Below are 26,363 nucleotides of genomic sequence, written 5' to 3'. Positions count from 1 at the left end.
TAATTCCTTTTACCTTTTGCTCTACTAAGATATGTTTTCTAGGTATTATACAGCAAGTTAAAATCCCCCCAACTCAAGTAGGGAATGATGTTGGGCTCAACAGATGTTACAAATCAGAGGACAAAGGAGGAAGCTTTCATTTTGTTCCAAGTGCTTCAGTATAGATTTTAAAGCAGAAGCCTTGCCTGCTCCCCCACATACAACCTGTTAAGATTTATGTTCTGCTCATAAGCAGTCATTAAGTCACCTACTCATGTGCGCTGTGATAAGGGCTGGCCTGGAGGAACACAGATGACAGAGTTTGAATCTAACAGCCAAGAGCTTATCATATAAAGCAGGAGAAGCATAACAGATTGACCAATATGAATAGCAGAATGTAATACCTGCCAGGTGAGAGTGAGGTTCAGAAGAAGGAGAGAAAAATATAGACTAATACAAAGAAAAAGTTTACTCAGAGAACTAAAAGAGCAACTGGGGTGCATGGGAAAATGGGGACACTGAAATCTGAGATCCCAAAGGCCAGACTCTGAAGGATTTGGCTTCTTCATGACAAGTACTGATTCATACACAGTCTATCCCCACACAGAACTATTCTTTCACAGCAGTGTAGGGATGCTTCACATCACACAGATACCATGAATTGGTGACAGAATTTAATTTCTAACACTCATGCAACAGTTCCTAACTGAGAAGTCTTTGTCCTTCCTCCTCAAAAAGTTACTTCTACATTTCAAGTTCAGAGTGTTCAAACTAATGGTTCATGATGGCAAGTATGTTGAATTAAATCATTATTTATGATAGGTATCAGAAGCCATCTATTTCTCTCCTTTTTGTTTAGTGAGAGTCAGCCTGCAAAAGGTGAAGGAGCTAAGAAAAAATCAAGTAGCAGTCTAAAAGGGAAAGGGCAGAAGGATGAGCTCAGCCAGGCCATGAGACAGGGCTAGAAAAATGGACAGAGGTGGCAGGGCATCAGATATAAGGCTACATTTATTCAAAACAAGGCTAAAGTGTCATTGTTGGCGCTGAGAAAATGTTAAATGCAAATCACAAAAGAATTTTAGAAGTGAAAAGGTCATAGCAATTCAGACATAAACTGACACATTAGTAAGTGACTTCTGAAAAGTACTGTATCAATAGCATATTGTACTTTTTTATTTTTGTTTTTTTTTGAATTAACAGATACACAAGAAAAAGCACCAAATACTTATCCTTCTGGAAGCAAATTTTAATGCAAATAATGATGCCAGAACACTGACTGCACACAGCACATCTCAATAAATGTGTGCTAACTAAATTAATAATTGTTTCCTTCATTATAATATGTTTATTCATTATTTAGGCCAATTTAATACCTATTAAATATCTTCTATATAAAAGACATTTTTGCAAAATGCAAAAGGAAATATAAAAAAAGTTTTAAAACTTGTATGTAAGGAACTTCAACTGGTATTCAAAAACTGGCTGTAAGAAAAGCTCTGAGTGATCATCCTAATAGCAGAGGCAAAGCTGTACTGGGACTGGAAGGAGAGAGTGAGGCTGGCAAAGGTAAGGGTGGCCTGTGGACATGTGCGGGGTTGCTTCTATCATCCAGCGCTTGCTGTGCTCTATAGAGGGAAAACAGAGGATAAACTTCACGACACCCCCCACCCACCCACCCAAGGGATACTAGATGCAGGACAAAGAAGGAAATAGCTGTGCTTTCACAGGTCAGGTCAGGTCACAGGAGGTGACCTGTCCCATCAAGGGACAGGAAACCTCTGGCAAGTTCCCAGTACAGTGCTCTCAACCTAGGGCCAAGAGTCACTGAGTCCAGACAGAAATAGGTGAGTTCTATCATGCTGGCTCTTGAGAACTCACAAAAATGTAAAACCTGATTTCTCTAAAATTCCTGGAAATTACTTCATGGATTTCAGATGCTATATGCAGTGCTTCTGTATCATATCCGACAACACGCTGAAAAAGTTCCTGGGGAATCATACTACACACTGGTTGAGACTACAGGGCTTGCCACAGTCCCCCAGAGAAGCTGCCCAAAGAGCTGGGGGTTTAGCTCAGCAGTCTAAGTGCCTACCTGGCACGTGTGAGGTTGTGAGTTTGATCACCGGTACAAAAAAGAAAAAAAGAGAAGCCCTCCAAGAGGACTTGAGAGGCCCCAGAAACCAGCAAGAGGAGGTAGTCTCCGAGCTCATCCTGGGGAGCAAAAGGCTTCAGCCATTACATGTGGCACAGGATGAGGAAGGAAGGAAGACATTCTGCATAACAATGATCAGGGCAGAAACACAAGGCAAAACGGAGACAGAAGTATGACCACTCCTAGGGGATGACAAGCCAAAAAGATGAAATCTTAGAAGACCCTGAACTGTCAAAAATTTCATTTGCAAGAGACAAACACTCAGCTCATGCTATAAACTCATTTAGATGTGGCTTTTCCTCCAAAGATCTATGTGCTAGAAGCTTGATTCCCAGTTTGGCAGTATGGATCCAGACACAGAAGAGACCAGTGCAAAGTGAACAGATCACGGGTCAGGCCCCTGAACACTTCTGCCTCTTTTGCTTAGACTCCTCTCCATAGATACTGGAGCTCCCTCTCAATACTTCCTACCTGTGCCAACACAAAATTCAGATATAAAAGCAGCATTTGCAAATACAGTAAATGTTAAAAGCAACATCACAATCTCATGTTCAAAGAAGCACTTTAATCATAGTATATAGCAGCATTTGCTGAATCACAAAATAGACCACGCTATCTATGTTGAGAAAAATCAATCATTTATTTTTACTTCTCTCACGGCTTGCGTTTCATCTTTCAAGTTTATTTCAAATTTAAATGGTAAAGGGGCTGGGGATTTAGCTCAGCGGCATAAGCACCTGCCTTGCAAGCAGGCAGTCGTGAGTTCGATCCCTGGTACCGATAAAAAGGAAAAAGACAAAAAAAAAAAAAAAATTTAAATGGTAAAGGAGACATACAATTACAGCATATAGAGAACTTTAGAACAAATTTTATTCTGAGCACTCATTAAGTCACCTAATGTCTTTCAGGGGATGGGTGGGGAAAGAAAACCTCCTGAATCACAAAATAATGCTCTTTGTACACAAAGCCCACAGGGGAAAAAAAATGTATACATACTTCAGGAAAATAGTATGACGTTTTTTCAACAGATGGCATTACCCTTGTATCGGGAACCCTAGAGATGTGGTGTATTGCAGAAAATCCACAACACTGCTGGCCCTTAGAGAAGAAACTGAAAATGTACGTGCAGCCATCTCAATGATCAAGGTTACCCAAGCAGTAGTTTACCATACCATACAATGAGAGAAAGCTCATAGCTACCTCTTAGAGCATCGCTTATAATTGTAGAGACAAAAGATAAGTATTAATTGTACTATGTCTCAATATTTTTCTTTTCCTGAAGTATGCATACTTTTTTTGGTGAACTCTGTATTACATATTTACATTTGTATTTCTTTTTAATGTTAATATTAAAGAGTACTCGTTCCTAGAAATTCCATTATTTTAAGTTATTGTTTATCAGAGATCAAACAGGAAGGCTTCCTCTCTCTGAATAAGGCATTTATTAATTGAACTCAAAATTGCTCAATTTTTGCTTAACAAAGAAAAGTTACACTGCCTTTTTTGTTACAATAAGGCCCTGCTACAGCTACTATGTGTGCTCTGCACCCTACAAAACCTACCCAGATTTTAGAGTTACTCATAACTTAGGAGGATTTATGAATTTTACTCAAATTACATAGTTTTAGATCCTTCTGAATTAATATGGGGAACTATAATAGTTTAATTACGTAGTTTACAGCAGTAAAATCTTAGAAGGTAACATGGTTTTTGTATTTAACTCTATTACAGAAGCCTGGCTTATAAGTATCTCACTGTCCCAAGGATAAGCAAAAATAAAAGTCTCTATTGATTATATGTATCAAGTATGATTTGCTATTGGTATTAATGGATAAATTTTCTATTTGTTTCTAGCCTCAAGCCTGAAGGCATAGATACCTCATTAAAACAGAATAAATCAAAGATAAGGTCTAATTATTCTTAGTAATACTTGTTCTCAGGCAGTGCAAATGTCCAATAGCACAAAAGGAAGCAGAGTTATTTTGTTGAACTTATTTTCCTTTTTTAAGAGTTGTGCATTGTTTCCAAAATTCCTGTTTACTCCACATTTGTTAAAACAACCTTTTGTGAGTCCAGGATCAAACAGTGAAGACATTTCCCATTTACAGAGCTGCAGTGCAGACACTGAGTTCCATGAATGAGTTTCAAGCACTCCTTTTCTCTGACTGCCCCCAAACATTTTTTAATAGGTTAAATAAACTTTTTTTAATAGAGACTCCTGCTGTATAGACTCATCTTGGTGAGTGATGCTGATTTGAGTGGTTAAGAAAAGAAACAGTAAAAAGAGCTCACCATTTTTCTTGTATAACTACAAATGATGGGGTGTCCTTCCAGCTCTGAACACCAAAAGCTTTCCCAAAGCTCCTGAGTGCGCCTGATCCTTATTAGAAACTGTTACCCACAAATGGTTCGAACTGTGGTCTGGCCCAACCTGGTTTGACTCTTACCTTTCAATTGTCCTAGCAGCAGAATACACTAAAGAAAATCATGCTTAAATTGAAATATCTAAATAAACGTCTATTTATGTCTAATAAAACTGAGGAAACAGTAATGAAAAGTGACAAAATCAGTGTAGCACAGATGTGTCTCAGGTCATCTTTCAGAGGAAACACATCTCCAGGGGAGACAACTGCAGCCCTGGGAAGAACTGCTCCAGTCCATGGGCTCATGTGTGCACATGGCTGACTACCCAGAACACAGCCTGTTCCCTCTCCCTGCAGCCCTAAATACCACCTTTTCGGCTCAGGCTCCTGCGTGGTTGACACAAGAGAAGAGTCACCTAACAATGAGCTAGGGGAGATGTCTTCTAGAACAGATAAGTCTGGGGTTTCCCTTCTCAATTGGCCCTTAGAAGTTCCTTTTAGCTTTCCTAAATTGGAGATTGCACAAAGGCAGCAAAATGAGCTTTGGATAAAGGTTTTGAGCTGACACCAACTCTGCCACCATATGACACTGTACTGATTAGTGATAGGGATATAGCTTCTAGATGAATTAGTGAGATTCCTTTAAAGGCTACAAAGTGCCAATATTCTTTTCTATGATGAATTTGTGATAAGAACAATAGGTAACTATTCCAATCTTAGTTGCTTCATTGGTCAAATGAAGAAGCTAACATCAAGTACTCCAAGGCTTAGTAAAAGGTAAGGAATGCTATCCTTGTTTCCCCAAAACTTTACCCCTCCCTTCAACTTTAGCCCAACTCATTATACTCTACGGGCAACTGAAGTATTTTCTTCACCAGGTAATAGTGGCACAGGGCATGGAACAGTTTCTCCCCTCCACATTCACCTTCTGATCACTAACAGTTTCTAAATATTTATGCTCACATGTATGCCCTTAGAATTATACTCCAGGTCTGCCGCATCTTCTAACATTTAATGCATCGACTGAACAGCATATATATAGCTGGGAATAGTGGCACAGGCAAAGTAATCACAGTACTATGGGAGGCTGGAGCAAAGGAAGCCCAAGCAGAGCCCAGCCTGGGCATCCTGGAGACATAGTAAGACATTATATTACAACTTTAAAAAGTGCTGAGGATGCAGTCTAGTGGAGAAACTCTGGATTAATTCCGAGTACCATAAAAAAAAAAGCCCATATGTTACTACTTCAACTGTTAGATTTATTTATTTATTTATTTATTTATTCATTCATTATTTTGGTAGTAATGGGGATTGAACTTAGGATTTTTACAATTAACTAGATCCCTAGCCCCTTTTTATTTTCTATTTTGACGTCAGAGTCTTGCTAAGTCACTAAATTGCCCACATCGGGCTTAAACTTGGGCTTTTCCTGTCTCAGTCCCCCAGACAGCTGGGATTACAGACATACACCATCACACTTACCTTTCAAACATTTTTCTAAGAAGTCCATAAGCTTTACTAAAATCTGCCAAAGGAGCACATGACACAAAAAAAGTAATGAACTCCTAAAGGGAAACAATTAAAAATGCTCATAATCTAAATTTTATACATACAGTGAGTATACAAATGTATAAATCTTAATACAGATTTATGCCAAATATATTTAGATTCACTTGGATCTTGAATTTTTAAAAAAAGTTTTATTGTGTTATAATATTTATTTATTTGGGAGAGAGTATCAGGATTTAAACTCAGGACCTTGTGCTTGCCAGGCAGACACCTGTGCCACTGACCTATATTCCTAGCCTTCAATAACTTTAAAAGATGGGCCATAATCCATGGAATCTCTAGACGTGTTTTATTTTTTTCTGATTTTGTTTCAGACTCAGAACCAGCAGCTTTGTGTGACAATGAACCAAAGACACCGTGCTCTATAATGTTCCCCATAATGTATTTCTAGCTGGCTATGACATCTTCTAAAAATGTCAGCCTCAACAGAAGAGTAAGTTCATTCCAAACACACAACGATTCCTCATGAAAATAACATTGCCTCATCTACATTATCCACCATGCCTTTTCTGTCCTGAAAAATTAGCTGTCTTTAAGTAGATGTTGGACTAGGCCAGCATAAAGTATTCAGAAAGTGAGAACACTAACTTCTATTAAAAGTACATTTTAATTCAAAACAAATATTTTTCAGGTTCTAAGCCACATCTTACTTATTCTTGGCATACCCTTTACATAATGAGCTTTACTTTCCCCCTTTATGTCTTAATGGAATTTTCTCAATATTTAAAAATTCCATTTATGTGAGATCTTCTCAAACAGAATGGTCAATTACCCAAGCAGATGTGTGCAGGGATACATTCATGTTCTAAGAAATGTTTACTGCTTACATCATGGCTCACTGGAAATCATTAAGATGTAGTCTTCTATCACTCACTCTATTTTGTTAAGCGATCAAGATAAGACAGTTCATCCTGAAATCTACTCACTTCCATTTCTGTGTGTGTCTTCCTGTATAAACATAAAACTGATGCAAGATGGGTAGTAAAGCAGAAATTGCTTTTCCCTAAGGGTATGGACACATGTATTTTAATCTCTAATTCTGAAGTTGAAGTATTAGTTGTCACTGGTAAGTTACAAAGAAAAACATTACTTTTCAGAATCCTACTCAAATGAGACTGGTCAGGTTAATGGACACAGAAAGAAGAGTTCATAGTCTCTAGTTTTTTATAATAAAGATAAAATTTGAGGTGCATAATGGCCCTTGGTATCTCACCAGATCTTCGGGCTCATTCAAATACACTCCCCACCCCACCACCACCTGCCAGAGTGGAGGAGACTGCTCAGGGGATCCTTTTACTAAGGGACCAGGTTATTAAGAGAGCTGCTGTGCCCCTCTGAGCCTCAGTTTTTGCAGATACTTCATAACATGTTTGTGGGAAGTAATGAGAGAAGCGCTCTCCAAACATAAAAGGCCTTACAAACATAGCCATTGTTACATTGCTACTATTTTTGTTAAAAGATGGGAGAAACACACACACACACACACACACACACACACACACTTCAAACACACATGCGCGCGTACACACACACATACACCCACATGAAAATATACTAGTTCCTTCCAGGTTGCTAAAGCAAAGGGCATGAGAGCTTCTATTTAAAAGCCAAGGGGGGCAGAAAATCAGACCACTACACTCTTCAGGGGAATGTTCCATGAGGGACAAATGGAATATGATATTGAGCAAACAGCTTTTCTCAGAACAGTGAAGCAGCATTTGCTGAGTATGAAGTCCAAGTCCTGGAACAGGACAAACATCACTGACTGTTTTCAAGCTAATCTTCTGTCAGGACTTGCTCAGCTCAGTGTACTTTGGCCTGCCCCATGCCCTCTCAGTCATAGGCTCCTACAGTCAAGTTTCAATCTGTGCTTCCAGTCCAGTGGCTTGGGTGATGATCATGGCTTGACTTACTATTCCCAGGGTATGGTTCTCAGATTTATTTTTATAGAGTAGAAAAAATTTCTGTACCAATTAGGGCTTTTTTAAACCAAGACTTGGAAGTATTTTTGTCTCTGCTTCTATTGCCATGTTTAGTAAACTATTTTTTAAAGAGGCAACACTAAAATTACATATCTAACTAATAATTTAGCAAAAAAATTAAGACATTAGATATCCAGGTTCAATGGTTCACTTTAAAGTATATGCAAGAACTGGGCATGGTGACTCATGCCTGTAATCCCAGCACTTGGGAGGCTGAGGTGGGAGGATGGTTGCGAGTTTGAGACCAGCCTGGGTTACAAAGTGAACTCGAGGCCTGCCTGAACTGCATAGCAAGACCCCGTCTCAAAAAAAAAAAAAAAAAGTATATGGAAGATATATTTTGCTTTATGTCTAGGTGTGAAAATTACTTCTGCCTGTAAATTGTTAAGTATAACTATGCATAGCGGTGCACACCTGTATCCCAGGCTGAGGCAGAAGGACTGCTGTGAGTTTGAGGCCAGCCTGGGGTGCACAGCAAGACCTTGATTTAAAAAAAAAAAAAAAAAAAAAAAAAAAAAGGAGGGAGAGAGATTAAGTATAAACTGATCATGTATGTGTGTGTGGAGGAGAAAGAGGAAGAGTGAGAGAGAGAGGGAGAGATATTAAAGCTATTCCTACAAAAATGACAAGCTTCAAGTTTCCATTGAAAACCAGCAGAGAACCATCCTGCCCAGGGAAGAAAGACTGCTTCAGTTCACAAAGTCAAGAGAAGATCTGATTGAAAACAGAGCTCCCAAGCAATGGAAGTTTTTGTGTTTTTTTCCCAAATTTTAGATTTTATGATGGTCTTTTACAGCTAAATCCACCTGCTCATAAAATGCTTCTATGCCCTGCTGGGTTAATATTTTCATTTGCAAACTTATCTAATGAAAAAGAAGTGGATGCTAAATTAATTTTTCTCCTTTTGGAAAACATACAGTTAAGAGAAGCCATATATTGTATGAGAAATCATGAGAGCAGGTGCTTGGGTATGTGCCTGATTTTGAAAAGTGAGAACTGGGCAGGCTGACTAATCATACAAAACATGTATTTTTATAACATGAATCAAAGAAAAATATGCTTAAGAATTTGTTTCTGTAGGAGGAAGGACATACCATATACCTAAAAGTACACAGACACAATACTATTATTTTGACTATTCCACAATTCTGAATCTTTCATGGAAAGTTCACAGGAAATCTAGGCATTCCAAAATCATGCCTTCATTGACGACAGCAGACACTAATGCAAAAAAAGTTTAACCCTTCATAAAACATTTTAAACCTGATCAAATTAAAAAGCAGCACCAGAGGGACTATTTTTCTTAGCAAGAACCCACAAGCAATTTACTCGACTAGAGGAAAAAAATGCAAAAAAAAAAAAAAAAAATCCTTTATCACAAATAGCTACTTGAATCTTTTCACCAAAAAAAACCTCTCCTATCCATCCAAGAATGCCTATCCTCCATGCTGATTACAAGTGGTAGAGATAAGCATTTTATTTTTCTATAAAACCCCAAACAATGGTTTCAAATAAAAATAAAACTGCTACATGCCACTGTCAAAAATCATCCTAGAAGTAAATGTCATTTTAAAGGCCGTAAATTAAAATATTTAGGAGAAAGAATCTACTTGTTGAGCTCCAATGGAAAACTCTGGTGAAGTTATAAGTTCATCTATCAAATTCTCATCTACCATGGGGCTGACGTATTAGGAAAACTGTAGAAAGCCTGGCCTTGTACTGAGAAGAATATTGAAAGACTAGAGATTTGAAGTTCTGGATGCTAAAGGGTCAAAACCAAGTACAAAGATGAGGCAGGAGAAATAATGCAATGAGGTCCTATTTTGCTTTAAGCCACAGTTCAAATTCAGAAACTGAATGTATTAGACGGACCATCAAATTTCCTTAAAAGAACTCCGACCTGTCTGTCCAAACCTAGCAAAGGAATACCCACTGAATCTCCAAGAAAGCCCAAGCCAATAAAAATCGAGGAAAATAATTTTAAGTTGAATTTAAAGAGCTTCCACAACCACACCCTTTGGGAACAATATTCACTAACTTTTTTAACAAGGAAAATTTAGTTTTAAGGTGCTTCTGGGAACATTTAACTTGGGCTGGAAAGGTTATTTGCTTCATGTTAGGCTAAAAGCCAAAATCCATTTTTAGCCAGAGATGATTTTAATACACCTCACAAGAGTATTGTGTCATGTGAGCAGGCAGCAACGAAAAGCAGTGGAGTAAAGTTATGATTTCCCCCCAAAGACCTGTTAAGGTGCATTATTTAATAGAAAAAATTTCAGACAATCCAAAAGGAACTCATCTGTACTATTTCAGAAACAGTAAAAATGCTTTCCAACTTATCACTTCTTTTACTCTGCCTCATCTGATACTATTAAGTAAATAACATAAAGAACTCCATTCTGTTAAAAATGGGATGAAAATTCATTCATCTTTGTCCTTGGTTGTGACCATAGTTGTGACCATAGCTGTCCATAGCTTTAACCCCTAGTTCTTCAGCTCCCTCACAACATGGGCAGCCTTTCTAGAGTATGTACTTTTTCCTTTAAGTATGCTATGGATGAACATATGAAGAATTCAAGTGATTATAAAGACAAACAAACATTAAAATTTCAAGGTTTTATGTCTTCGAACTATCCAATCCCTTAAAACCACATTAAAATAAGTAAAATTGGAAACATTATTTATCTAGAAAAGAAATGGTGACCTTTTCCAGTTTTACAATTCTAAATCTTAATGGCTTCAATACTTTTATTTATCCCTGTTTGGGATCTTAAATCATGTAAAAAAAAATTTCCCCTCATCACTTCTTGGAAAAGTTCCCCAGGTCTTCAATTAAAAAAACAAAAACCATTAACAATGACTTTAAGTCAGGCAACTATGTTTTAGAAAGCTGAATCAAATATTGACTTTCTTATGTGAAAGCACACTCACAAAGGAGTTCCAAGCTGCTATGGAAACAACATTCTTCTTTCAAAATAAAACAGTACACCCAGCTGAGGACTGCTAGCATGCAAGCTCCCAAACCAACCCCACTGACAGCTTGTAGAGTGGACAGATGAGGCGTGGAAAATATTTTAAATTAGTTCATTTATCTTGTTGAGACATAGAAAATAGCAAGAAACTTCTCACATTAAAAAAAAAGAAGAGGAAAAGACTGCACCTCCCTCCATAATGTGTAGCAAATTTAGTCCAGTTAGCCAAACCCTTCAGACTATCTCATACTGTCTAATAATAAATAGCCACATCTCATATCCTGAGGGATGTTTCTCATGATCAGAAGATCTAGAAGGACAGCTAGAAATCACTGCTTTTGAATTGTCTGGTGAAATCAAACTCTGGAAGTCAAATTAATTTTGAAATCAATGTCTCTGATTCTAGGTAAATTTTGGACCAATATTACTAAGTCTGGAAAACTGTAAATAAAGTACTACAAGTTTGCACAGGAAAGCTCAAATATGCCACAGTTAGGATAGCAGAAGAAAGATGGATTAAGGAGATAATATGAAGCTCCCCAAAGTGAATGCACCAGATGGCTTTTCTCCATATGCCCACCCATGGAGCTTTGTCCTCTCTCCTTCCAGAGGCTCCTCATAGGAGGACTAAGCAAGGACTCTGGGCCTAGAGGAGTAGGAACTGGTCAGAAAAGAGTCAAACACTGGTCCTACAAGTGGCTCTACCAATAATCACTGGGAAGCAGGGAACTGTGTTAAAAAATTGTCTCTTTCCTGACCCTAGATAGGAATTCTGGTCCAGTGGTCTGAGTGGGGGCCCAGAAATCTCTAAATTTTTTTTTCTGATTTTGTTTTTAATTAAGTATTACAGTCACATGCAAATTAGTGCCATGTTGTACCTTCCCCACTTTACTCCTGATAATGAATTAACAGGAAGCACCACTACATACATACAGCAATCACACATGTAGCAGTAGTTTCAGTCTTGCGACTTTAAATAGCTGCTTGAATACTATCCTGAATAATAGCTCAGTCTGACCTAAAAAATTCAAAATTAATGTCTAACTTGCTATTATATCATCTTAACTTTTAAAAGGATCTGAACTGTAAAATGATCAACTGTAAAGTATGAGAAATGTTAAATATTCTTTATTTGGTATTATACATACACCACACTATAATGCTTTTCAGTAAGTAAAACGCAGCACTTTTTAGATACAGGGTATTCTAATCAAACTGGCATAGTCAAGACCAAAAATATAGATGTTTCTTCCTTGTCTTCAACCATTCACTCTCTTTATCAGTCTAATAAACACAACTGAAACAGGAGGGTCTTGCTTGGTTTTGCAATAATGAAGGATTTCCCTAGTATTTAACCATTTATATAAATCTAAATATAAAACCAACCTTCAGTAGGTTTTGAGATGACAGTCTCAATCTTTGCAAAAAGTCAAACATTCCTAATCAAGTCCAACCATACATTTAGAAAGAGAAAACACTGAAAATATTTACTGAACTGGAATTACTATCAAAACTTGAAAAAAAAATCCACTTAACAAGAAACCAATTTTATTTAAATCAGTACTATCCAAAAAAATATTCTGTCAGCCACTCATGATCTGAATTCTAGTGTATGAGTTCTATTACATTATGGTACACATAAAAAAGCCATAGGTCATTTCTGTTCTGTAGTAAAACGGCAATGACTGTTACTCATTAGTAGCCTTTTTGAGGTACACTATTTAGTCTGCCCTTTCTCCCTTCTTCGAGATGCCAGCGAAGATAATTTTTGTCCCAGGGATATACTTCTTGGGATTTTCCAAACACTCTACTAATGTATCCTATCCGCAGGTGATGCCTTTGTTCTTGTTGGCATCTGTGTAGAGAATCCAGCAACATGACATGTCTTCCTTCCAAACACCCCATGGAGGTTTGGTGTGGTCTTGTGCTTGTCTCCCTTCTCAACAGTGTGGCCCTGGGCACACTTGTGTACAAAAATCTTCTTGCCTGTCTCAGGCATTTTTAAACCTGCTGCAGCTTCCACACTGAGTAGCCACCAATCTTTCCTCTTTACCAAAGGGAAGGTTCGAAGCGTAGATACCAGACATCCTGCTCTGCAGCCCAAGGACACGGCAATCCAGGATCTCTAATTTGATGAGTACCCCAAATCTAGTGCAAAGCCAGAGTTGGAAAGCATGTAGCTTTTTCAACCAGCCTTGTTCATAAACTAGAAGCAGACAGAAAATTTCAAACTATTTCTTCCTGTATAATGTGATCCACATAAGATTTGTCACCATAATTTTAAGTAATTATGGAGGTTATATTTTTTATGTCTTAATTGTTGGCATTTACAAATAAACCTTTACCATGATAATTTTGATACTACCATCATCCATTTTTTTTTTTTGTCTTTTTCTTTTTTATCAGTACCAGGGATTGAACTCACGACCGCCTGCTTGCAAGCAGGTGCTTATGCCACTGAGCTAAATCCCCAGCCCCATCATCCATTTTTTAAAAATTCTTCAACAGATTTATCATTCCTTATTTTAAATTTATGTCATGTCTATTCTACTCCCCCCAAAGAATGTTATCTACGAAGTAGACGATTTTATACTTCAAACTTTTATTGATTATTGTATATTAACAACAAATATGCATATTAATTGAAACTTAACTTTTAAATTTTGTATCAGAAAGCTTTAAAATTAAACAATATTATGGTTTGAATAATTACACTTATGTTCAGTTTATAAATTATGCATGTATAAAATAATGTTTATTAAAGAAAAAGTGTATTTTTATTGGAAATGTATCTTTTAACCAGACAGATTTTCTGAACACTGCTAGAGTGAGATACGTTTTTGTGTCTTTTAAATTATATTTTTCCTTCTCTAACAACAAAATATATAAAAGCAATCACATTAAAAAGTGAACAGGGTCTTTACTTACTGAACAGGGGCTGGGGATTTAGCTCAGCGGTATAAGTGCCTGTCTGGCAAGCACAAGGTCATGGTACAAAAAAAGAAAAAAATGGACAGAATCGGAGGAGCTCTGTTGTAGCAACATCTCTTGATTGCTGCAAATTCTCAAGTTCTGTACCCAAGAGCAAAGTGGCCATTAGCCATCACTAACTTTCTTTGAGCACTCCTTCAACTCTGACAAAAGTAAAGGAGCTGTCTGGCCTGCAAAGCCTTGTTACCCAGTCATTCTATTTGTTTCCTTTACAGCTTTACAAGGAACAGTGTTTTGTATCATTCCTCAATTTGGCATGCCAGAGATCGTTGCATTATAGTGCAGAGTATGACAACAAGATCAGAGATGAGTGAGAGGAAACTACAAGAAGAAGGGGACAGAAGACACTGTGGACTACAGGTCTCTGCTCACACAGACCAACTTTGGCGTGAAGTATGTATGAAAGGCGAGGACCGAGAAATACATGATAACCATCCTTATGACGTGCATGGGTACGTGCGTGTCTGTGTACATCAGGTTGAAGGTCTCTGCTGGCTGATCCTATATAGAGTCCATGATCCTAGGGCTCTTCTGGTGACCATTACAGGACATAACAGAAGAGGAAACCAAAGACCAGCGGACATGCCCATAACAGGCTGACATGATCAAAGCAAACAGTCCTTACCCTCCCAAAGGCAGGGCCTGAAACTGAGGATAATGGCAGCATCTTTCTTGAAGCAAGCCTGGAGTCTCCTGTTTCTCTCAAGCCTGGCTTTTCTGTGAGAATTCAACTAAGACCCACAACATAAAATATGGGCAATTATTTCCTTCTGTGACAGACAGCATATTTACTTAACAAAGTAGTAACTGCTCAGATGTTGGTGTTACAGCAATCAATATACAGAAGAGCACACAAACAAAATCTCATATGGCCTAACTCAGAAATTCGTAATTCAGAACAGTGCCATTTTAAAATACATAAATAGGTACCAATTTTTAGACCATTTAAAATGTTTTCCTGCTTGCTTTGATACTTAGATGTACTTGAGAAGAATAACTTTAAAAATGGAAAATAATAAAAGAAAGAAAACGAAAACCAAGTTTCTCCACTGCATGCCCCACTAACTTCGGGAGGGGTTAATGCAGAAGCCCAGTGGGGAGCACTGTTTTCTATAAATGCTAAAATTATCCCACTAGGCAGTATAAGAAGAAAAACACAACAATAACAAAATAGAAAAAAAAAATCTTAACACTCCTATGAGCAGAGAAAGGGTGGAAAGGACCAGAAACCTTAACACTACTAGCTCTTCTCCAGCAGGAGCTCTCAGTAAGATGCCATCCTGATGCAAAATTACATGTCATCCCAAGGACCCAAGTTGCTCTTAGATCAGCCATCAGAATCTTCCTATCCTACAGTATAAAAGTCAGGTTAACCAACCAACCAAAAAGAGCCTGTTTTTCTGATTTTTTGTGGTTCCTCTAGGTTCGCTCTAAACAGAGTTTCTAATGAGCAACATTTTGCACTGCTTCACTAGGTCTCTGAAACAAGGAAAGAAAAACGAAAAATCCTAGGAAATTTAGAACTGAAAGAATTCTTTATTCTCAAAATAAGGAAACTGGGGCCTGAAAAAATGTGTTTGCTCACTATCATAGAACAGTGGCAGAGGGTCAAGGATGCCTTTCAAAGGCTAGCATCTGGGGCTGGGGCATAAGCGCCTGCCTTGCAAGCAGGCAGTCGTGAGTTCAATCCCTGGTACCAATAAAAACTAAAAAGACAAAAAAAAAAAAAAAAAAAAAACCAAACAAACCAAAACAAAAAAACAGGCTAGCATCCTCTCCTGGGCTGCCTAGTTCCCAAAGCACCTTCCTCATTCTATTGAGCTCCTGTTCCTCAAAGGCACTGTCCTCTGGGTTCCTTCCTGCTCGCTAACGTTTAGCACTTTCCTGTATAAAAGGTCCTTGAATACATCTCCTCCTTTTACCTGGACAACTACCTATCTTCCCCCTCAACTTGGCTACAACTACTCACCTTTTTAGTCCTTAGATGTCATTTCTCAAGATCATCCATTCTCTACCATCTAAAGTAGGTTAGGTCTGACTCACTGATGGGAGATTCTTGTGGTACTATACTTAATAATTAATCATTTATTTAACATTTATCTTCCTGAACTTATGAGATCACAAAACAATGGAATCTATGTATTCCTATTTGTCATTATAAGCCTTTATGCATAACTGCAAGACTTGGAACACAGCACTCGCTAAAAATCTGTAGGTTAATTTAAAAAATATTTACCACATATCGGATATCTGAAAATATTATATAGGCTATTAATTTTACTCTTGCCTAAAGTCTATGAGGTAGGCAGTAGTCTAATTTCCCACTTAAAGATGAAGAAACTGAGGCACAAAGTAGTTCAGAAATATTACCAAAATCATTCAGTTCATAAATGGAAGAACTGCTTAAAGTAATATACAACATGGCACTGAGTATCAATTTAGAGTTGTGGATTTACAGATAGTCATGTAGACCTACATGGGATATAATGCTTTGAATAGTTACTAAAGAATAGATTTATTGACATAGTGAGCCCTCTTATGGGACAATAAAGATACTTTACAAAAGCACTTGATAACCGACTTTTATATTATTATTCATGCTCCAGTACCAAAAATTTCCAAAATATGCACAATCACAAAGGCCAACAATAAGTGCTTATAATGCTTTTATTAAATATTGGTGTGATGCAGTTCCAGGTCTCCCTTAAACTGAAGGAAAAGTTGCTAGATGAGATGCGCCATTCACACAAGAGATGGTAGCAATATGCAGAGGTACCTACCATAAAGTTTCTGTTTTGTAGCATCACCAGTTATTAACACTCACGATAAGTGAAAAGCCCTCAGCTTTCCCCCTCCAAGTTTTCCAACATAGTTAGACACAAGTAACTAACTCCATTCAATTCTTATTTTCATAAGAACATAATAACACAATGAACACAGACAAATATCCTAAGACAAGAAACAACTGATCACCCAGAGTCTAGTCTTCTTTGTAAACCTGGTAACAGAGATCTAAAAGTGATCATTTTAATAACTCTCTAATAACCACATACTTAAGATTATCAGCTGAATTTTTCCTACATTTCTCACAGCTTTTTCATCCTGTTTATATACACTTCTACTCATTTATCCTTCTCCTAATGGAAAAAATTCTTATTGTAGAATTAAAATCAAATTTTCACAGAATTGACAGATCCTCTCCCTTCTCAGGTTTTTGAGAAGAGATGATATGGAAGATGATATGGAAGGAGCAAAATCTGTGCAACAGTAACAAATGTTTCTGTTTAAGTAACAGCACCTTTTCTTATAAAGAACTCAACTTCTATTTTGCCTTAAGGCACTTAACATGTAGTAACTCATGATTCCTTATGCCACTGAATGTTAGTTATGATTATCTCATTTTACAAGTGGCAAATAACATTAGATACCTAAGTTTCTTAGCCAGTAGCAGAACTAGAATAAGATCTCTCCTTGTGTTCTACTCTTTTATCAAATTTAATCTAGATTTAATCTAGATTTTCTTGAACTATGTAAGACATGGTCAAGATAAACATCACCAGTCCCCAACCTCTTAACACATGCCTAAGTCCACATGCACTAAATATGCATACACACAATAAATTCATGCACCCAAAGTACTGACTTAGAATGTGGAAGAACTGAATGTGGGAATTGATTAATATTATGCAGGCTGATGAACAGAAAGAACTCTACTTATGCAATAATTAAAAACTGTAGACACTTCTTCATGAAATAGACAATAGGGAAACTGTGGGTCTCATCCTAGCTTGAGGGTGAGCTATAAACAAAGGCTAGAAGCATTATTATTAAATAAAGAAAACCTCTTAATGTTTGAGGTGGGGCTATATTTTATCATTTCTCCTAAATATGACAATTTCCTTCTATTGCATACAATTGGATCATTTATTCTACTGAACAACAGACCTAGATTCTTTTTGTCAGCAGTGCGTTTTGCCCCTGAAAATGTTTGATAAAATTGCTCAGTTAGTTCTTTATTCCCTATGGATCTTCCTGCCCCTGAGGAAGCAGCTCTAAAGCAGTGTGAGACTCCAAGCCAAGCATGACAGCCTGGTAGTCCTGGGATGAAATGTCACATAAGCATACAAATGCCAGCTAAGAGAGCAAAGCAGACTCTCAGGAAAAGGGCCACCTGCAGCCACTAAAGGCAGTCTGGGGCTTGGGAACCAATGGAGGCCTGCCTCCACAGATGATGCCAGGATAAGCCATGTCCCCTCCACCACTACCCCTAGCGAGGACCCACACTGAAAATCTCTGGATGATCCAGTGAACCCTTAACAGGGCACCTTAAGCTCTAGTGTCTTATCTTGAGCACAGTAAGAGTAATAATAATGCCTGGCTGGGCTCTCTGCATAACTTCTCCTGCATCCTCTGCTAGAGTATAAAATGAAACTCAAGTGAAACACATTGTTCCTAAGAGGACTTTTGGTGAGGCACTCTGTACCATTTTGGTGGGCTAAATTAGAAAACAAATCTTCTAAATGCCCATCCTAGGAAATTCATTCATTTAAACTTTTCCTGAGTATGGACTCAGGTTCCAGGTAAGACTTCAAAGACATAAACAAACATTTCCCGTTTCTACCCTGGAGAAATGACTGACTCAGCTTCAAGGACCTTTACTAGACAACTGTTTCCAGAGCTAACAAACCGACTTACATAGAGTAAAAGATTAGACCAAGTGTAAGGTTTCCAATGTCTAAAAGCCCTCCTCTGAAATAACTCCCAGGCCTGTCTATTTCTTCATTCAGTGTACTTTTTCTATTTTCCAGATTTCTCCATTATCCCTGCAGACTCCAGGTGCATGAGGTGTTTAATGTTTTTCCACAGAAATGCCAGGTGCGATTCTGGCATTGAGGGTTGCCAACATCTCCCAGATGAAAGACTGCCAGGACCACACTACTGGAAACACTTTAGTGAATGAGGAAGCACCGCCTATGAGGTCTGATGATGTCCTCTATTTTTCACTCATTTACATGGAAGACAATGGCACAGACTTCCAGCTTCTGTTCTTTTGTTGTGAGTCCAGTGTGTGACACTTATAGGAATGTTTCTTGAAAGTTATTTGAAATCCTGTGCTCATTGGCCATGTCAAATCATAAAATTAGGAAAATGCATTCAGTCAGGCTCTTTCCCTTAAGACTTCAGTCACCTAGTTATTCTTCAGTTTCCTTCCTACAAACACTTGGCCTAGGTCCCAAACGTCCACTGTACATTTATGTGCCTCCTTGGCACACAAAGGAAAGTCACAAAAGGAGAAGAAGCAATAAAATTTCAGGTTCAGAAGCAGCACTAAGTGAAGTGATCCCCCACACATATACTTTTCTTACAGGAAGATCACTTACTCAACCTTTCCTCACCTTCCTGACAACAATCTACAAACATTTTACAAGGTTAATTTGGAAGACTTGTAACTATGAAAGTTGTTCAAGCTATAACATTAGTCTCTGCCACATGTGCTAGGTTTACCCAGTTAGCTGATTTACACAAGTGAATAGCCTGTTTATTTATTAATCAGGTCCACTAAGACTCACATAAACCAGCTACTAATGGCTCTTTTTTAGTAGTCTCTTAATGTTTTTGTTTACAATTCTCCAAAAATAGTTTTTGCAAATGGGAAGGGGTCCAAGAGATGGAAAGAGGGGAGAAGAAGAAGAGGGGAATGGGATATAAAAAGAATTGACATAGATTACATACATGAGCCAACTACCCACAAAAAAGTAACCATTGTCTACTACAAACATGTACAAAGGAGAATTCTAGTACAGATCAACTGGAGGAAACAGAGCATACTAAAATTTAGGATATGAAAAGCAATTCACTCAGAACTATCAGTATGCTGCACTTTTTGGAAACTTTTCACTAAATGGTGGAACACATGGATCCCAGTTTGAGAATCTATTTTATATAAAGTATTAGAAGATGTATAGAAATACAAAATCCTAATGTGCAAAGTGTAACTAAGTGCACTGTACAGAGACAAAAATTAAGGTAAAAAGAAATCTTTGAAATTCCTTTTATAGAGGATAATGTACATAGTGGGGTCATTCTTTATTCCCAACAAATTCATTTTGGCCACTGGCATAAAAGAACTCCACATTTTATTGCACATTAAATGAAAATAAGTTATTATGCCAGGCCAAAGACTACTATCCCTTAAAAGACTTTCTCTTACAAGGTCAGCCCTTGTCAGGAATAGCAGAGGTTGATTTTAGGGGAACTACCATTATTTCCTGGTAAGAGTGACTCACTATGTCTCAACTGTTTATACTAACTATATGGTTTATTCTGAACACCTGCTTTCTTTCTGAAGCCAGAAATGCTGGTAAGTGCTGCACAGAGTGTACCTATGTGATAGACTCACAGTAAGGTCCTACTTAATGAACTTCTCTGAATAGTGATTTTTACATGTTTGTCACAACTCACTTGTGGAAGAATTAAGGAGTTCCGTGAGGTCTCCTGGGAGAAAACTTTCAGAGCTTGTGCCTTTTCAGGAATTTGCCCCATGTGCCTTCTCCCCTTGCTGATTTTCTTTAATAGTCTTTCACTGCAACAAATCTCATTGTTGAGTATAACCTACATGCTAAAATTTGTACCTTCCCTTACTGACACACTGAACTTAAGGTAAACTTGGGAGCCGCAAAGAGACATGTAAATTATACCTGACAAACATGTATGGGCTGATTTCTGGATATCAAGATCACACAGAGGACTTCCGGGAGAACATGGCGGACAGATAACAGCTACTACGGAGGCTCTCTGAAAGACTCAGCTCAGAAGTCAGGAAGGGTGCAGTGTAAGGAGACATAAGCCGGTGGAGATATGCTCTGCTGACTCAGGAACGAACTGGGCTGAGAGAAACCAACTTGGAATGCAGTCCTGGTGCTAAAACAGGAACAGAAAAGCCTCAGTGTGGAGGCTGGAGCCCGCGCCATTGGAAGCCGCGATTTGGGTTTCCCGCCGCGCAGCGGCTGCCCCTAATCAGCTCGGCAAGGAGAGAGACGTGCAGAAGCTCTGAGAACGGGAATCTGCGAACGGAGTCGAAAACAGGACGGGCAGGGAGGCGTGCACTAACTTGTGGTGAGGTGAGTGAGAGAAACTGACACTCTGCCACAGTTTGACTCCAGCGGAGGACATTCTGGGCCCAGGCAGTCCTGCAGGAGCAGGGCGCGGTGGCGACTTCAGCCACACATCCCCCTCTCAGGCGGGATTGGTGAAAAGTGCCTAGCCTACGTGACACTGCTGGCGGACCCAGCAGGCTAGCCCAACCCAGATCCCAGAGCCTGACGGTGGCCGGGAGGGGCGGGCCTCGCATAGGCTGCCTGGTCTGGAACTTCCTGGTGTGCTGCGGTGGGCGGGAACACCTAACGGCGCAATTCGATCAGGCTGTGGCTGACAAGGAGAGAAGCTGGGCCTCCTATGTAAGCTTGCATATATAAGGAACAGAGAATATGGGAAGAGGCAGCAACAAGAAAGGCTCCTCGGCCCCCAATACTGAGAAACAGGTAATAGCGGACACCGCACCAATAGACATAAAGAGCCATATAGAGAGCCTCATAGATCAGTTCAGGAATGAAGTTATCAATGACCTGAAGCTAGAAGTATGCAGAATAGTTAGAGAAATGCTAAGCACCACCCAAGAAAAAACAGATGGTGGAATGGAAGAACAGAAAAAGAGGGGAGAATTGTTTGATGGAGAAAACAGAGAAAGCATAGAATATGTGAAGTAGGTTCAAAGGGACTACCAAGAAACTAAGAAGTCTATCGAAAACTGGCATAACAGCTTGAAAGAAACTAAGGACAGACTATCTGAACTGGAGGGCAGATTTGTAATATGGGAGAATGAAATGAAAAACTTCTTAAAAATAACAAACAAACAGCAATAATACAAAGACAAGAAGATGATAAGAGGATCCATAACTTAAGGATTAAGAACATAAAAGAAGAAGTAGGGACACAAACAAATGAATTACAAAAGCTACTCACAGAAATAATCCAGGAGAATTTTCCTAATTTAGCAAAAGGGAAAGATACTCAGATGTATCAGGCATACAGGACCCCAGCTACCTACAACCCAAACAGAGCAACACCCAGGCATATAATAATAAAAATTCCAGAAATTCAATACAAGAACAGAATATTAAAAGCTGTCAGAGACAAGAAACAGACCACTTACAAGGGAACACCCATCAAAATTACAGCAGATTTCTCTGCACAAACCATCAAATCACGAAGAGCGTGGGGGGAAATAATTCAAGCTTTGAAAGATAATAATCTCCAGCCAAGATTGAGATATCCTGCACAACTGTCCCTGGAAATTGATGGAAAAACAAGGTGCTTCCAGGATACAGAGGAACTGGGGGAATTTGCAACCACCAATTCAACTCTACAGAGAATATTGCAGGATATTCTAAAAAAAGAAAAATACAAAGAATCCAGAAATAGTGGTGGAGAGGCCACAACGAATGGAGCAGAGAACAAAATGAAGAAGACAAACTGACAGCTACTGACAGAAAAAGAGCTCAACAGAAATGAGGCAGAGAAGATTGGATGATAGGAACAGTTATTTTGGAGAAAATGACACCTTAATAGGTAATACTGATTTAGTATCTTGTTTTGAAGTCTCATCAAGCTTTTGTTCTTCTGTCTCCATTGGTCTAAATAGGTTGTATCTTATTGGATTTTATTATGTACGATAGTATAAGCAAAAACCTTTTAAAGACAAGATTATACAGAAACCACTGTTCATTTTCTGTTAGTCGATTCTAAATACCCTGTAATGCTGTCATTCTCTTAAGTGGTTTTACTTTGTTTTGATATATTTAATGCTACAGTATACGAAGTTGTACTCAAGGATTTCAAGGAAAGAGACAATATGGTAACTACTTTTATGTCAGGATTATCTTGTGGTGAAACACTATTCTGCTTAAATGGTTATGTTTTATCTGCGCTGTTTTGCTGTTATGCCCTCTTTTATCTCAATCTCCACTCCATTATTTACTTTTTTATTTTTATCCTTTTAATTAAGGGAAAAATAAATAAAAATAGCAGGATATATTATACTAACCCACTTTGACTTTTTATTATCTCGATTTAAAGCCCTGTATTACTCTCACCATCTTGTTTTTGACTGATGTTCCCCTATTCTGTTTTGCTGGATAGTATCAGGTTCGAAAGTTTAGGCAACAGCTGTGAAGATAATGAGATTCATTATGACGCCCATTCTCGTTGACTTTTATCTACTTTTGAAGACCTACAATGTCTCCAATGTTTTGGTTTTGTCGGTTTTGTTCTTTACTGTTTTGTTCAATTTTATTATAACTAATGATATAGGCAATTCTATTAGAGATAGCGGGAGGCATTATGGTAACCATTGTTGATCACCTTGTATTATGTTTTTACATTATCTATTATGTCCACCCTTTTGATTTGACCAACTCTGTTCTGTTATGTCACATTTGGTTTTACTCTCTTCCAAAAAAGTAATAAGAACCGTGGGAGCAATGAAACCCAAAATGTGTAATAGTCATTGTACAAAAGAGAGGAAAAGAAAGTGCTCTAAACTATATAACTGCATGTATATTTAAGTGTATAAGATAGAAAATGATATCACTGAGTTTTATTGGATCACTGAACAGAACCGATTGCAGTATCATTGTTGGAATGTCCACTTTACAAGCTTTAATTTTGTGACTTGAACAATTATTTCTAAAATGACAATATGTAATCCATTAACTAGTGATTTCCTACTGTTTATTTTTTTTCTGTAAATCTGTATAACTTGTACCCTTTCTCTGCTTTTTTTTTCTCCTTAAATAAAATTTAAAAAAAAGATCACAGAAAGATGGAAATTCCAGTATATTTTGAATTTAAGTTAATTTTTGAATTTAAAACCTCTAGAAAAACGCGTAATTCACAGTCAATGTAATTATATTACAGAATTCTAAAATATGAAAGACAACAACAAAAATCATACAAAATGATCTTGTCTTGGTTAGCAAGTAAAACAATGGTTCCCTGAAAATTACTATGAAGTAAGGAGAAGGGAACCTTCCAAGTTCAAAGGAATTATTAAGGTGAACATGAACATAGAATTGTGAACACTAACAAGAAAAAATTTGCTGGAATATAAAGAAAAAAATAGTTCAGGGTAGCTCAATTCAGTTGAAAACAAAATAGGAAACATACTGTCTCTAAACTGGGGTATCTTACTGGAGTCACTAGACAAAAAGTCACAAAAGATCTTAAGGTGTTTAAAGGATACTTCCTCTGATTTTATACCTTACTTCTTTTTCCTTTTACTTCCTAAGCAATACAAAGCTTCTTATAGAAAAACTACCAATTATACAAAAGCAAGTGTACAATTACTTTTTTTAAAAAAATCATTGATGTCCTACCATCCAGAGGCAAGTACAATATAGCATACATGTTTTCTTCCAATGTATTTAAGAAAAAAATTGGAAAGACTCTAGATGCATAATTTTTGTCATCAAGACATAGTATATGAAGAATTATTAGTGGTATGAATTAAACAGAAATGTGGTGGATTGAAAACTGGTTGTCAACTCGTAACACCAACGGAACTGAGTTACTGCGGTGCTGAGTGTGGATGGACCATGTGAGGACTGCGGCCAACATAAAAAGGAGAACTGGAGAGCAGGACGTGTGTTGTGGTTCTCCAGGGTGTTGCTGGTTCTTTTGTTGCCACTGGTTCTTCTGAAAGAACTTGTTGAACTTCTTTCCTAATATGAACTTGGCTGTTCTCATCATCAAAGGAGCTTGGGACCTTGTGACTGACAATGGCTGTGGTTCCCTTTGAGGGAGTTCTGGTCCTTACTTTGAGCATTGTCTCCTGGCTCCAGAGGGGAAGATGGTGTGCTGCTCAATCTCCAGGAGAAGCTTACCATGCCGGCTTCCTTATATGAACTCGGGTGTTATCATCATTGGAGAGCTCAAGACCTCATTGTCACTGAAGATGGCTGTGGTACTTTTGGGGGAAGCTCTGATCCTTACTTTGAGCATCACTTTCTGGTTCCAGTGCAGAACCCTCAACCTACTACACAGATCTTTCATCCTGCTGGCACAGATTTTGTGGCTTCCTTTGCTGACTTTTGGGCCTTCCCAGTGCAGATCCATGAAACAGACTTGCATGAGACATTGTCATGGGCTCTAGGTCTTCAGCTGGACTTAAGCAGGACACTGCTGTGACATTCAGGCCCTCCACTGGATTTTTGGCAGTTCTTTAGTATATAGACAGATTTCCTATACTTTTTATGTTTGACTCTTTGGGTGATTACTATATTACAGTATTATTATAAATGTTATGTCCTGTATTAAATTGTTTTCCTTGCAAACCCTGACTGTAAAAATATGTCAATAAATCCTTCCTGAATTATGCCTGAGAGACTCACATGTGGAGCATGGACATGCTGGCTAAAATTCCTGAGAAACCTGAGACATCTAGGACCCACCAAAACGACTCAGAAGAGATGTACACACAGATGACTTTCTCTGAAAGGGGATTGGTTTGCAAGCTGAAAATGTGCAACATACACAGTGTTGGCTCTATGGGCTAAGTTGGGCTCTGTGGGCAAAGCTCTATGGGAGAAGCTATTTGTGAATCTCAGAGCATCTGAAGAGAGGCAGAAGGTTGTCAATATAGCATCAAGGTATTCCAGGGAGTCACAGGGCCCCACTTCTACCTTTGCTCCTCACTCTCCAGAGGCAGTACAGCCAGCAAGGTAGTTCAGCCAGCAAGGTAGTTGATCTTAGAGTAGTTCTAATGCTATGCCTCAAATTCCTAAACCATTTTTAGTCTCCTTTCATCAAATGTAAAATGAAAAAAAAAATTTTATATATATATATATATCAACTCAAACAGTTGGAAAATCATCACACAATGCCTAGCCAAAATGTAAAATAAAATAGAATCCCAAAATAATTAGTAAGTATAATTTACTAGTTACTACTGAATAATAAGCTGTCCTATTTCATATCTACTTTTTCTTTTAAGCTGAGGTAGAGAGTCAACCATAACTTTAGGTTTTAAGGAATTCTGCAAATCAACCTCCAAAGACAAATTCAAGAGCCATGAAAACTGTTGGGAGCCGCAGCCCCGAGCCCGGTCGCCTCACTTGGCGGACGTGAGGCCTGTAGGAAAGAGCAAAGCCTGAGGTAGATTACCCCTCCCATCGAGCACGTTAGTTTCCTGCTTACCGCGTAAGCAACCCGCTCAACAATATAGTCTGCCTGGCAACTGATGATGTTAGCCAATCAGCTTGCCTTGCTTACTTTAACATGATTGGACACTGTATCCGTA

At 38.2% G+C, this 26,363-nt stretch overlaps 1 protein-coding gene and 1 pseudogene across 4 annotated transcripts in view; both read right to left on the bottom strand.

The window, feature by feature from the left end:
• The window catches only part of Kdm4c (lysine demethylase 4C), a 354,968-nt gene that overhangs the window by 62,181 nt on the left and 266,424 nt on the right, over window positions 1–26,363 (bottom strand). The window lies entirely within an intron of this gene.
• On the bottom strand, window positions 1,666–26,083 carry LOC134476486 (cytochrome c, somatic-like; annotated as a pseudogene).

The sequence above is a fragment of the Cavia porcellus genome, unplaced genomic scaffold (genome assembly GCF_034190915.1).
Source record: "Cavia porcellus strain 051 isolate PalLab524CR breed Dunkin Hartley unplaced genomic scaffold, mCavPor4.1 scaffold_1, whole genome shotgun sequence".
NCBI lineage: Eukaryota > Metazoa > Chordata > Mammalia > Rodentia > Caviidae > Cavia > Cavia porcellus.
The sequence above is the reverse complement of the archived record's forward strand: the minus strand, read 5'-3'. Positions and strand labels throughout refer to the sequence as shown.